Source organism: Rattus norvegicus, chromosome 11 (genome assembly GCF_036323735.1).
Source record: "Rattus norvegicus strain BN/NHsdMcwi chromosome 11, GRCr8, whole genome shotgun sequence".
Lineage (NCBI taxonomy): Eukaryota > Metazoa > Chordata > Mammalia > Rodentia > Muridae > Rattus > Rattus norvegicus.
Window position 1 is genome coordinate 29899129 of NC_086029.1, and position 14612 is coordinate 29913740.

Genomic DNA, 14612 nt, shown 5'->3' on the forward strand with positions numbered 1-14612 from the left:
ATCCTCTTCAGCTTCTTAAGTCCTTCCTCTGTCTCTTCCATAGGGGTTCCTGACCTCAATTCAATGGTATCTGCATATGGCGTTTGCATATGCAATACGGCCTCAGTAAATAGTATCGGGATTTGGTGTGTGCACATGGAATGGATCCCAAGTTGAGCCTGTCACGAACTGCCAGAGACTAAGCCAAAACCCAAGGAACAAGCATAGGATGGTTTATTACTCTGAACACATGTATAACAGAGGACTGCCTTGTATGACCTCAATGGGAGAGGATGCACTTAATCCTATGGAAACTAGGAAAGAGGGATGCTCATGGCGGTAAGGTAGGTGTGGGTGGGCAGGTGGGGGAGCACCCTCTCAGAAGCAAGGAGAATGGGGTGAAGAACTCAGAGTAGGAAGGGGGCAACTTTTGGAATATAAATAAATAAAATAATTTAATAAAAACAAAAAAGAATTTTACATTAATAATACTTATCTGTTAGTGAAATTTTTTACAAAAGATTTATAAGATCTTTAATTTAGTAATATTTTAGATATTGTCAATAAGATTTAACTCATTTGACTTTTTTAATAAACTGAAATCAATACTATAAAAGGGAAAAAGAAAAGAAAACAAATATTTATACCCTTTGTTGAATGTGCTTCAGCCTGTCTTTGTCAGTCTCTGTCTTACCGAGATGGCAACAGAGCCCTAAAGCAAAGTCGTGAGTGGTCAGCACAACTGTTTTTCTTGATTGTCACAGTATGAACTAACAATACCAAGTTTATCTTCATGCTATTATCTCATTAATTAAAAAATCACACTCAATATCTTAATATCTCTTTACAACAGCGAAGGAAAAATTATTGCCCAGAATTGCATGCATATTCTACAGGATCCTGTCTTCTTATTTTTTATTTCACTTTACAAAGTGTTACGAAGTCTCTATGTAAATTTTGACATCGGTTTCCAGCCAGATCGATTCCAAATAGTGGTCAAGGGATTTCCCCAGCAGCAGTAGTAGACCATGCTGCTCTTCCTTAATGTGTTTTAGTTCATCCAAAGTTCTGTTTCCTTAGTTGGGTTTAGTTTTATTCTCTGTATGGCCAACCTTCAGGAAGAGGGAAAAAACAGAATTAGATTTCAGACTTTTCCAACTGTCAGTTTTGTACTCAAACAAACTAGGCATTACTGTCCCTCAGAAGGAAAGCTGCCTCTCACATATAAAGACTCATGTCTTGGAAGGTTCCGTATCTTCAAAGGTTGTTTTGAAATGTTGATGTACCATATACGTAAAAAACTCTCCAGGCAGATTAAATGCATATATAAATCTATAATAGCCCACTGACTCCAGTTGGCAGAGTTATAGCTTTGGGATAAGAGGCAAAACACTTCCCAAAGAAGTTGGAGACTCCTTTTTTGTCTTGCTGCCAAGTCTTCCCTGCTGACTCTCACACACTGACTAATGCGTATACTTGTAAGGATCCAGGCAATGGTCTTCACCGCCCTCGGGGTGAGAAGACTTGCTTCTCCAGCCTCTCTGAATTCTAGACTGCACACGTTTTAGCCTCTGCTACACTTCTAAGATCTTCTAATGTGTGAGCATTAGCAAAATGGATGCTTGGAAGCTCTTAATTCACATCCAATAATGTTAAATATAAAATATATTTGATAATTTTTAAATGTTGAAACACACATACCATATTCTTTAGAAATAAGAAGAAAAGATATAAAGCCCTCATTTATTTAGTTATTTTAATTTTACTCAAACAAAATTCTTATCACAGATCCCTTTTTATTTTAATGATCAGCATAAGTAATGTAGACTTTGCCCTCTTCTGTATTAATGAAACATTGGGACTCTGAAATTCCCTTCTCTTCTTAATGACCTCCAACTTCTGTCAAGACCTTTTTAACCCTATTTTGTAGTAATTCACACTATCATTGTCGTTTACTATTGAAAAATCTTCCATTATACAATTAAAGTACAATGTATTTATCTATTATACTGATTATGAACAGTTGGGCTGTTTCTTGTTTTAAAACGCTAATTAAAGTAAATAAAATGATTCAGAAAATGAACTTTTCTGTACATGATCTCCTGTTGCCACAAAACTTAATTTCTATTATTTGTGTAAATATCAGCAGACTCATCATGCCCATGTTTAATGATACTGCTAATTCTTTTCCTAATGCCAGTTATTGAATTAATTTGTTTATTCAATTTATTTACCATTTAATTAATTTATATACTTTTTGAGCTATCTATTTGATTCATGCATTTACTAATACTTAGCATTTTCAGCTGTTTAAAACTGAGGTTAGGGGCAGCAGAGCGATTTAGCAATGGTGCTCACTCCTTAGTGGCCTGAGTTAGGCCCTCCTACATTACTGAAAGGCTGACGGAGAGAAAGAAATCCATAAAACTTTCTGACTTCTACCCATGCACTGTGGTGTGTGTGCCCATGCAAACCATCAGTGTACACACACACACACACAATATAAAGTTCATGTTCATTTTCTGGGGATACAATGCTATGTCGAGTGGCTTAAGTTTATACTGAATTGGGGAACACTACATCCGATTAAGTTTTCATAAGGCTACTGGAAAATTTGATATTTGTTTTTGTATAAGTAATTGTTAGTATTTTATCCCATTATTAATTATTATTTTCTTGATTAGTTCTTTGGAGATGTATATATGTACATATATTGCTGATAAGAATAATATTGAGTAAATACTATGTATATACTAACAAAAGATATATTATACCACATATTATGCCATACACAAAGTATTATTGAATTGTCCTACTATAAATAATCGTTCTGCTTCCTGTTTTGATCTACTTCACTTATATTTTTTGGAGATTGTGCTTTAATCTATTTCTCCCTCTTTTCCCTCTCTCCAAACCCCTCATACATCCCCCTCAAACTCATGGCCTCTTGGTCAGCAATTGTTACTGCATGCAGGGAAATTTTCTTCCCATGTGTTTTGTTGTAGTCGGAATTCATTTCTGAATGAAGCATCACCGGGGATCTAAGCCAACAGCTTCCAAACACAGCTAAGAGAATTAGCATGATTGAGAATATTATTATGAGTTCAATGTGTAGAAAAATCAGGTGACAATAAAGATATATGTACATAGCAGTGGTAATTTTATGGGACCAATTGTTGAGGATCTGAAGAAGAAAGCTTTACTTACTAAAATATTTATTTTTTCTGAAAATAACACACTATATTTAAATTTAAAATCTGTAGTAGCTTCATGCAAGTAATTTTCTTGTGGAGTAACATTTTAATTGTATTATTCTTCATTGTGGGAATGGACACAAGAAATAGCCCCATGAATATGAATAAGTAATCAGCCCAAGATTATGACCATAGATTCCTCTAGTTACAAGCTATTAAATAGTTTTGTAAGACTCAAGGATGCATATAGGTACATTTTTGACTCAATAAGATTAAAGTCACTGAGTATTTATTAACAAAAACTATTTTAGAATACACATGCTTTTTAATGTAATTAACTCCCTTTGATTTGGAAAGAATAAATACCCATTTTTGAGGTACAACTCATATCCAAAGAGTTGATTAATTGTCCTGGCTAGATTTTGCTCTAATGATTAAAAACTGACCAACACAATACGTAGGATTTCCACATAAGAAAAACTTCACAACTGAATTCATATCAAAGTGGTTAAAATTTGCTATTATTAACATTTCAATAATATTTTATATGTCTTTTAAATTTTTTTCCATCCAATCATTTTGATATACTACGTCTCAACCTGTGAGGCTTTAAACTAAGACATGTTGTCTTGGTGCTCTGGAATTTGACTTGACAAATATTGTCCCTAAAATCTTACCAGGACCTGTAAAGGCAGACATGACTTTAATCGTCTGTACTCCAGGATTTCAGTAGGAAACCACTGCCATTTGCACTCTACGCTAATGACAAGCTGGATGTTTGCATGAGAGCCTGTATGTTCTCACACTGCTTTCTGAAACAAGTAATAATCAGTCTGTCATCAATGTCATGCTGCAATCAGGCTCTGACAAGGTTGGCAAATAACTTGAAAAGAACTACTCATTCCTGAACACTGCCGATCAAAACCAGACCTGAACAAAAACTCCAACTCTACTAAATGTCAGCTGTGCAGACTTAAGGACATGCTATGCAGAGGCAGAAAAAATAGCAGAGAGAACAGACAGGCCCTACCTCCACTCTCCACTTCCTTCTCCCCCCACTATTCATTCTCATTCTCTCTCTCTCTCTCTCTCTCTCTCTCTCTCTCTCTCTCTCTCTCTCTCCTCTCTCTCTCTCTCCTCTCTCTCTCTCCTCTCTCTCTCTCTCTCCTCTCTCTCCTCTCTCTCTCTCTCCTCTCTCTCTCTCCTCTCTCTCTCTCTCCTCTCTCTCTCTCTCTCTCTCTCGCTCTCTCTCTCTCTCTCTCTCTCTCTCTCTCTCAGATTTTCTCAGCTGCCAACCTAACATTAAAAAAACCATGATCAACTACCTGAAAGGCCCCTGATTGGGAGTGCTACTTTTGGTAGTCTGAAGACCATAGGAAGCACACACCCATTCTTCCTATAGTTTGTTCTCTCAGTTCACAGGCTGGGGCAGGCAAAATCCACACAGTCTCACTAAGGAGGAGTTTGTAGACACAAGGTGTCATTTTCCTCTTTCCCTCATCTCAGTTCTGACTATATAGAAGGAAAATGCTGCTGATAGTGCATTAAGGTGGGAAGGGGTAGGTGGTTGAGTGGGGGAACCCCCTCATAGAATAAGGGGGAGGGAGGATGGGATAGAGGGATTATGGACAGGAAACCAGAAAAGGGGATAACATTTGAAATGTAAATAAAAAATCCAATAAAAAAATAAACAAGTTAAGAATATATTTAATACTTTAGGAAGAAAGTTCTTTGGAAGAAGAATGTTTTCAGTATCAAATGTTAACAGTTTTGCTCAAAGTGTCAGTCTACTTTTGAAGTTTATGTTTTAATGGACATCCGGACAGTCATTTCATATGGAGACTTACAGACTGATGAATCTGCCTAAGACCAAGGCCAGACAGAATCCAAGCATGAAGGAGGGAGGTGAACACCATGCCCCATCCCTACCCGAGAAGCTACTGGGAGCTGCTGGGATAATGAGCATTATCTCCCCTGAGATATTAGCCGTGGTCCAGTGGAAGGCCACATATCGGGAATTTGGTCCTGATGGTTAAAAAGCAAAGGAAGATGCAAAGTCGGGTGGGTAAAGAAGGGGAGGTAACACAGATATGGGAGGCATTGGAGTATGGAAGCAAAACTGATCAAAACACATTACATGAAATCTTAGTTCATGCCCAGGGCAAGAAAACAGATCTGAGTGCATATTTTATTCACTGTTAATTTTGCCTTAGCATAAGAGAATAATTTAATCCATAGCTATTGTAATGTGCAGTAGATAGAACCTCAATCATCAGTTGCTCAGGGACGTAAGTCAGTCAAAGACTATATGTCAACACAATAAAAACAAACATATCACCAACATAAAGTTTACATAAAGGAGATATAAAACACACTAAAGAAGCCAGTTCATGTCAGTGGAACTTTTTGTAACTAGGAGCCAAATAATATTAAAATAAATGTTCAATAAAGTATTTACTTTATGAATATATATTGAACATCGCACTGCGGACTCTGGACAATGTTGAATATCAGTGAAAAGCATGGAAGAATTAACCTCTGTTTATTATTTAATGATCTGGTTAGAGAGAAGATGCTTAAATAGGTGAACGCTCTGGTGGTTTGAATAAAAATTACCGCCATTGGCTCATATACCTGAATGCTTGCTTACCAGGGAGCGGCACTGTGCAAGGATTCGGAGGTGAGGATATATTAGAGGAAGTTTGTCACTGGGAATGGGATCCATGTTACCTCAGAGTCTCTCTTTCCCTGGTGCTCATAGATCCAGATGTAGAACTTCCAGCTTTATTTCTCCAGCACCATGTCTGTCTGGATGTTACCGTAATCCCCATAATCCCTACCATGATGACAAGGTAGGGAATCTCTGAAACTACAAGCAAGCACCAATAAATGCCGTTTGTAAGCATTGTTATGTTCACGGTCTCTCCTCAAAGCAATAGACCACTGACTGAGGCAAACACACAGTAGTAACTTTGTGAAAACTCACACTGAACACATCAAAATCCGGGATACAACAAATATTCACATGGCATAGAAACATTGACCTACCATCTGACTTTCCCAGTATTCTGCGAACATCTTTTACCATGATATAAATCCCAGAAGCACAACCTGAAGACATTTCTGAAGCTTCGGAGACCATGCTCCAATATGTCTAGGCTGCTGTCACCACTTACTTCGTCTGTCTAGAGCTGCCAGTCAACTGTCTTCCTGTTATTGGCTGTCTTCATTGAGTCTGTTCCTTCTAGTCAATTAGTCATTTTTACCTCAAAATCCACAGAACATACACTCATTTTTTTCCTACAACAGCTTACTTGAGATTGTATATTGTTTAACAAACTAAGCAGACACCTTAATGATTCCATTAAGGAATAGAAATGCAGAGCAAAATTTAAAGCTGGCTTTAAAGGAGCATGCCTCTGACAAGTTGTCACTTGTGCCTGTTCTCTATGTTTTATTCCAAGACCCTTGTGTCTTCTGTAATCTAACACCTATCTCTCACAACTACGAAATCCCCTCTCTGATTTCTTCACTGTAGATCCCCAAAACAGTTAATATGGCAACATTTGAGAAGCATTGTGCTACTCAGAAAGAACCCAGACTTCTATGTACTTGATAGATCTCTTTAAACCCCTCTTGAACCACACACGCTAGAGGATCTGCTCTCTCAGCCTTTGGGTTTGTAACTCAAATTCACTGGAGAAGAAAACAAAGAACAACCTTATAGCAAGACTATGCAGACCTGGACACAAGTAGCAGTTCTTTATAGGAATCTTTATGCTTCCAATGATAAAGCCTAGTGAATGTTGAATTTTGCTTCAAAATATGCTGAGACCATTTCATTTTTGACATTCATCACTCAGACAGACTCTAAATGTACCAGGATATTTGAACATCTGAACAGTCACTACTTTTCTGTAGCTTGATAAACTGAAATAAATAACACTCTACAAAGCCCAGTACTCTTTGTAGAAAAGTTTATAATTATCATTGTTAGAGCCCGTTATGATAAAGAAAAATTTTATAATTTACATTGTTAAAATTGTACATTTTTACATAATAACAAAACTAAATTTAGCCACTTTCATGCATCATTCAAAAAGAAACCTTTACAGATTCCAATATGTCGTGTGGAAATCTATCCAAGTTATTTCTAACTTCTAGAATTAACATTGCTTATCTGTTCATGATAATACACCAAAAATTAAGTGGACTTAGCATTATCACTAAAGCAGTTCTTCTTTGTAGAAATGAAAACTGTAGTTGTATTTTAAACGTCTTAAACAAGTCCTTAGAAATACTCTAAAATGTAGGACATAAGTCATTTTGGGTATTGTGTTTTTCAACTTCATTTCAATAGCTCATTGGGCTTTTAAAACTCTTTAGATAACCAGCTGTTTTAGGAGACTCAGAAGTAATTAGGTGCACAATCAAGAGTGGAGGTCTGTGGCAATCTTCTAGAGACCTCCTGGATGCACACCATTCTTCTAAGTCATTTTCTCAAAAAAATATCTGTTGAACATCTGAGAAGACGCTGTGTTGGGACTCAGTGTCCATAATGAACTAGAGAGGCAAGTATTGACCTTTAGAGAACTACATAGTAAAACAAGAGAAAATAATGGCCAAGGAAAGCATCGTTTAGTTAATTAGTTCATTAACTGCACCTTGTTCTTTGTGCAATGAAGAAGATAAAGTTTTACACTCGTGTATAAAAATTATTATAAAAATTTTTATAATTAATTTTTATTTTCATCTTTGAAATGTGAATAAGACATTATTTAGTTATAACATTTCTCTCTTCCCTTTCCTCCCATCAAATGCTCTCACATACTCCTCTGCAATCTTCTTAATTTGTGACCCCTTTTTATTAATTGTTATTGAACACATATGTGGATATGTATATGCATATATATTCCTAAATCTAACCTGTTTGGTCCATATAATTCTGACTCTTTGGCACTGGAAAAGAAATTGCTGTGCTATTCCTTAGGGAGGCCTGCTTCTCTTATTCCCAGCTTTCCTCAGTTGCCTATAATTCTTTGTGCTGTGTCGAGGTCTTGTGGGCTCTATTTAATCCAGTTTGGCCTGTTCATAGGTGTCATCCCTGTTCAGCTCACATCTGGGTATTTATGTTGGTGAGACATTCTGGGTGCAGCTTTTGATATATTACTAGGGGAACAATCTCAGCAAATTCCAGATCCGCAGGATCTTGTGATTGCCCTGATTCCTTTTCTATAATTTCTTACATATAAATAATATTAAAGTTTACACCTGATGGTCTAGGCCTACAAGTGACTTCTGATGTTTACAAGCTTCTGTTGTACAAACTTTGTTCCTTGATTTAAAACTATTGGTTAAATAAAATTGGCTACAGCCAATTAATGGAAGGATTAGAGGTAGGTGGGTTGGGAGTGACCGATTGGAGGAGGAGAGACAAGGAGGAAGAGGGAGAGATAGATAGATGATAGATAGATAGATAGATAGATAGATAGATAGATAGATAGATAGATGATAGATAGATAGATAGATAGATAGATAGATAGATAGATAGATAGATAGATAGAAGCCTTCATGATGGGACATGGACAATGAGCAAATAGCCAGTTGAAACAGTATCTGGGGTACACTGCTGTGAAGGTAGCCAGGCCAGAGTTAGAAGAGTAGATTAGGGGTTACCCAGAGTAATTGTCAAAGCCAAATAAAATAATCATAGTCTGAGTCTCATTTATTTGTAAGCCAGTTGGGAATAAACTTAAATTGCCTATAATACTTGTAATATTCTTTAATCAGTTTTTTCCTCATTATTCTCTTATCCCCTTCTACAACCTGCCAAACTCTATCATCTCAAGGTTTCCTCCTACTTCTGGATGTGTTTTGTGTAGACTTGTCTGCATGAGTATGAAGTTATTTGGTTGAATGGGGACAGTGTTCTCTTCCCTGAAAAGTGTGACTCCCCTTTATTCTACAGCTTTTAATAAATATTTGTGGCTCCTATGGGAAGAGTGGGAGTCTTATGAATACTTGTCCCACCCGTGATAAAATCTTGGTCCAGCCCATCTTGTGCAGGTATTATACAGGTCACCGTTCCTTCTCTTAGTTCATGTATGCATCAATCATGCCATGTTCTAAAGATATCAATTTATAGAATTCATTTTTCACCCATGAGCTCTTACATTCTCTGCCCTCCTCCTATCATGCAATCAATCCACAGTGTTTCTTCAGGTTTGTTGGAATAGTGTAGATTACCATGTAGGTTACAGCATTCACAAGTTACCTAGTTTTAGCACATCGACCAGTTATGAAACATTACATTAGATATCACAGACTATAAACAGATCCTTCTCAGAGTGAAGCTAGCAACTGGACTGAAAAATGGGTAGAAACATTTAGAGATCGTTCTGCAAACAAGCTCATTTAGTGAAAAGAAATACAAAACAAAACAAACAAAAACAAAAACTCACTGAACTTATTCAGAGACTGTCCTTTGCAACTACATTTATGGTAACAGGTACTAGCTCCTTCTTTGGAGTATGTTTGCAACTATTTAGAAAGTAAATGGTTATAACTAGCATGCAGTAATTACACCAGTAGGCACACCTTCCCTGGTAGGTGTCTTATACTTCTTAAATACATTCAAAATATCTCAACCTCAAAAAACTGTCAATTAAAATGACAAAACACAATATTTTGAACTTACTAAAAATTCCTAAGGGTTGTAGGATACAACAAGAAAAAGTAAAGAAAAGGACATTTTAATTATGAGAATATATGGATGTACAGGTATGCAAAGAAATATGGCAAACTCTTTCGATGTATAGAAATAACATTTCACTTAATTTAGAAATGGGGATATTTTTATTAGTCTATTCTTTGTAAAAATATTATTACACAAAAGGGTATAAATTATAACTCTAAACACTCTTCAATTAAAGAGTCAGCTTTTAAATTATACTATAAAAATAAAATACATAAGTAACTAGAGCCATAAGATAGAATAAAAACATAATTTTTTGTTTACTAATTATATGATGCTATAAATAAGACAGTGTTAAGTTAAAACAGTTGATTATGGGATTTGTATAACATACAAATGATATTTCAACATTTTGTTTGTATATGTTTAAAAGAACCTTTGAAAGATCAGGAGAGATGTTTCCAATGCACATTTCTTTTTATTCTTTTAAAATGTAGAATTATGCAAATATTCTTTTTAAATATTTAATTTTAATAACTTATTAATATATTCACATTTAATATTTTAAGACACACCTTTTGATACAAATAAAATTCCCAGTTGAATCTAAGATCCTCATTACCACTTTTATAATCTGTAAGTTTGAACAGGATAGTTCTTGAAATATTCATTGATTATGTCAGATTCAACTATAAAATTATACATCAAAATGTAATGGCTTCAATATATTATGCTCTTGAGATATAGATGAAAATAATGACCTGAATGTAATGGAAGAATCAGATATTTATGTATTAAAGATGAACTGTGATTAATGACATTAGTAAAAACAAACTCTAATAATATTTCAAAATTATTTCAGTATTCCAAAAAAATAATTGGATTTACATAGTAAAAAAGAGTCTTCAATCATATCATTTCCAAACTCTAACTTATTTTACACAAATTTCTCAAATATGACTGTGACTTTATGACTGGCCTCTACCAAATAAAACTATCCTAACAGATCATTTGCAAGAGACTCTAAATGAAAACGCCATTAAATTTTACTTAATATATAATGGCTGACCCATCGCTTCAGCCCCTTAATATATTCGTTGTTTGCTTATTCTTTGTCTATTTATTTCACTAAATCTTCTTTGCCATGGAAAATTGATATTTATCTGATAAATCATATCAAATGACATCACCTCACCAGTAGGTATATTAATTATTTTATAGGAACTCTTCACAAGGCACAGGGTGGTAGGAAATGGATGGGAGAGAAGGGGAAGAAAGGATAGAGAAGGGAGTGGAAAGGAGGGATGAGGGTGGGGGAGGAGAAGAAAGAGTTTGGAAGAAGAGGAGGAAAGGGAGAGGATTAAGGAGAAGAAGAGGGGGAAAGGGGGAAAAGAGAAAGGGAGGCGAGGCAAGAGGAAGGAGAAGGAAAGGGAAGGGAAGAACACAGAATGGATGGAGGAGAGGAAGAAGAAGAAAAAAGTATAGGAAAATATTGAGGAGAAACAAAATAGGGTGGAGGAAGTTCAAGAAGAAAACAAAGGAACAGAAAAGGCAGAGGAAGACCTGCTGTTGTTTGCTACTTCACCAGCTAATGAGGCCACTGGTTAGCTTTCAGTGAACAGTACACATCTCTGTTACAGTTGTTCAGATATCCATCAGCCTGAAATGCATAGGAAAGAAAATGCTCACCCAAACAAATCAAACATAAAATTTCAAGATAGAAATGTAGAGTTGGAGATCTGGAGGGCACAGAGAAGATGTAAGGGATCACACATTATCAAATATGTTTGTGATTCCTTTTGTCCTCAAAGTGCACATACAATCTGTAGGGTTCCATCTTGCTTAGGGCCTGGAAGGGGAGGATACAAGCAACACAAACCCTGCTCTTGTTACAAGGCCTGGACAGAAGCTCTTTCAAGAAAGGCCCCTGAACCTCACACAACTTCCATCACGCTTGCTCTGCTTCCGCTAGTAAGAAAGTTTCCCTGAGGACCCAGCTATTATATTCCTGGGTACATACCCAGAAGATGCCCCAACCCATAACAAGGACACATGCTCCACTATGTTCATAGCAACCTTATTTATTATAGCCAGAAATTGGAAAGAACCCAAATGTCCTTCAATAGAGGAATGGATACAGAAAATGTGGTACATTTACACAATGGAATACTACTTACCTATTAAAAACAATGACCTCATGAAATTCTTAGGCAAATCGATGGAAATAGAAAATATAGGCACTCATTGATAAGTGGATATGAGCTCAAAAGCTTGGAATACCCAAGATACAACTCACAAACCACATGAAGCTCAAGAAGAAAGAAGACCAAAGTATGCATGCTTCAGACCTTCTTAGAAGGGGGGAACAAAAATACTCACAAGAGGAAATACTGAGACAAAGTGTGGAGCAGACACTGAAAGGTTATCCAGAGACTGTCCCACATGGGGATGCATCCCATATACAGCCACCAAACCCAGTCACTATTGTAGATGCCAAGAAGCGCATGCTGATAAGAAGCCTGATATAGCTGTCTCCTGAGATGCTCTGCCAGAGCATGGCAAATTCAGAGGCAGATGCTTTCAGCCAACCACTGAACTGAGAACAGGGTCACCAGTGGAGGAGTTAGAGAAAGGATTGAAGTAGCTGAAGGGGTTTGCAACCCCATAAGAAGGATAACAATATCAACCAACCAGACCCCCCAGAGTGCCCAGGGACTAAACCACCATCCCAAGAGAACAAAGGAATGGACCTATGGCTCTATCCTCATGTGTAGCAGAGGATGGCTTCCTATGGCATCAATGGGAGGAAAGGCTCTTGGTCCCGTCAAGGCTGGATGCCCCAGTGTAGGGGAATGTCATGGTGGGGAGGTGGGAGGGAGTTGTTGGGTAGGTAAGAGAGCACCCTCATGGAAGCAGGGCTTGGGGGTGAGATAGCAGGTTTCTGGAGGGAAAACTGGGAAATGGAATAACACTTAAAATGTAAATTAATAAATGCAATTAAAAAATTCCTACCCTTCATTAGCTGATTTTAGCTGATCACTTTCTTGGGATTCAGAAAACACACACATCTCAGTGGAGGCATAAGTGATTTTAAAAACTTTTCCGTTTCAGCTCTGAGATTACAACCCCAGGTTTTCCATTTATTTTCTGCACTTGAAAAAAATAAAAATTAAATCTGTTACTTCAGATTTACTAGATCAAAAAATTTTCTCATCGCATCTGACAATGAAATTTGCATACTTTTAGCCTACACATGATGATCTGACAATTTCATTCATCCCCCATAAATGCTTGTAGTAGCAGTGGAGACAATTAAGTCTCCCTCTGTACAGTATTTGTTCGTAGGAGAACAAGCAGTTCTTTCCTTTAGACACAGCACCCCCTCCATTCAGACTTGACTGCAGAGCTGTACCAAATGCCCCTGATAGTGAGTAAAAGACAGTCATTTGTAAGCCTTCTCTCTTTCATTATGCCTGGGATAAAAACCAGCTTTGGCTAATTCTGATAATGATGTTATCTCACTCTCCAAACAGGGAAAATGATGGGGAAGAGGGGAGGCAGGAGTTCTGAGAAGCGTCCCCTGGTTATTGTTGCCAGGGTAACTGCTGCTAGGCATCTTCCAAGTAGTCATTGTCTGTCACACTCCGGGTATAATTCACAGACATGCAACACATGTGAGTAGGTCTCAAAAAAAAAATTAAACGAGGAGCCTAAGGATTCATGTAAATAAGTTAGATAATTTAAGCAGGCACAAGGAAAACTGCAGGGCTCATATTAATATCTAGGAAAAGAGAAGATGGGCATGAAAAGAATATGCCTTTTGCAATATGTGATGCTGCTTTGCTTCATATTACACAAGTAATATTTACGTGAACGCCTGCTTACTTCAATAACAGTCCTCTCTAATGATGTTGAGACTAAGTTTACTTAAACATGTAGATGATACTCACCTTTCACAATCCTCAATATCAAAAAGAAGATTTTACGATACTCTATTTTTGTCAGACTAACTTAGAATTCAGTTTGGCTTATTTAATGTCCGAAAACAGCCAAAAGCCCTAAAATAGAATTAGCTAAATTTAAGTTACTACACTCTTTCTTCTGTCTTCCTTTCTCAGAGCCAGTGTTTTTGTGCAATCTTTGCAAACACTGACCATTGATTTTGATGCTATAGGAAAGTTCTCTTACAGATTATCTTTTGTAAAAGAACGCACTGCTGTTTCAATATAGCAGAAAGGTAGCCTTTAAGGTATTTCTCATCAATACATAAAGCCTCACCTTAGTATTTGCCATCAGCAACCAAATGTCCTCCACATAAGTACACACAAATGAACCAAATTTAGAAAACAGCCTTAATGTCAAATGCATTTGGAGTGATCCTGAGAATAAGAATAAAGAGTTTAAAAACAAATTACAGTGTATGATTATGGACAATACATTGAAGAAGAGGGCATACAATTTGCAAAAGGAATGCATGATAATCACACCAAAGCCTTTCCATACTGTTTGAATTTTTGAAGTCCTTCCTCTCATGAAAGTCAAATATACACTCCCCTATAACCAAAAATAATAAAATAGATACCAATATCAATAAGAAGAGGAAGACTTAGTTATTAGGCTTACAACTGTAGATTAGTTCAATCTCCCTGTCGAACTGTTTGACATGATGTTTATAACCGAATCAGCCAAATTTGTTTATCAAATATTTAGTACCTGGAACCCAGGAAAGGAATGCTAGCTCAATA

At 36.6% G+C, this 14612-nt stretch overlaps 1 long non-coding RNA gene across 2 annotated transcripts; it reads right to left on the minus strand.

Annotated features, from left to right (window-relative positions):
• Positions 1 to 877: 877 nt before the first annotated feature.
• LOC108352294 (uncharacterized) lies at positions 878 to 13457 on the minus strand. 2 transcript variants are annotated; one of them, XR_001840439.3, is made up of 3 exons: positions 13108 to 13457; positions 12880 to 13014; positions 878 to 1091 (listed from the first exon to the last, which is right to left on the minus strand). It is a non-coding gene; the product is annotated as an uncharacterized LOC108352294 (long non-coding RNA). The 2 variants fall into 2 exon arrangements; XR_001840438.3 differs by having other exon boundaries at positions 12880 to 13019.
• Between the last annotated feature and the right edge of the window lie 1155 nt (positions 13458 to 14612).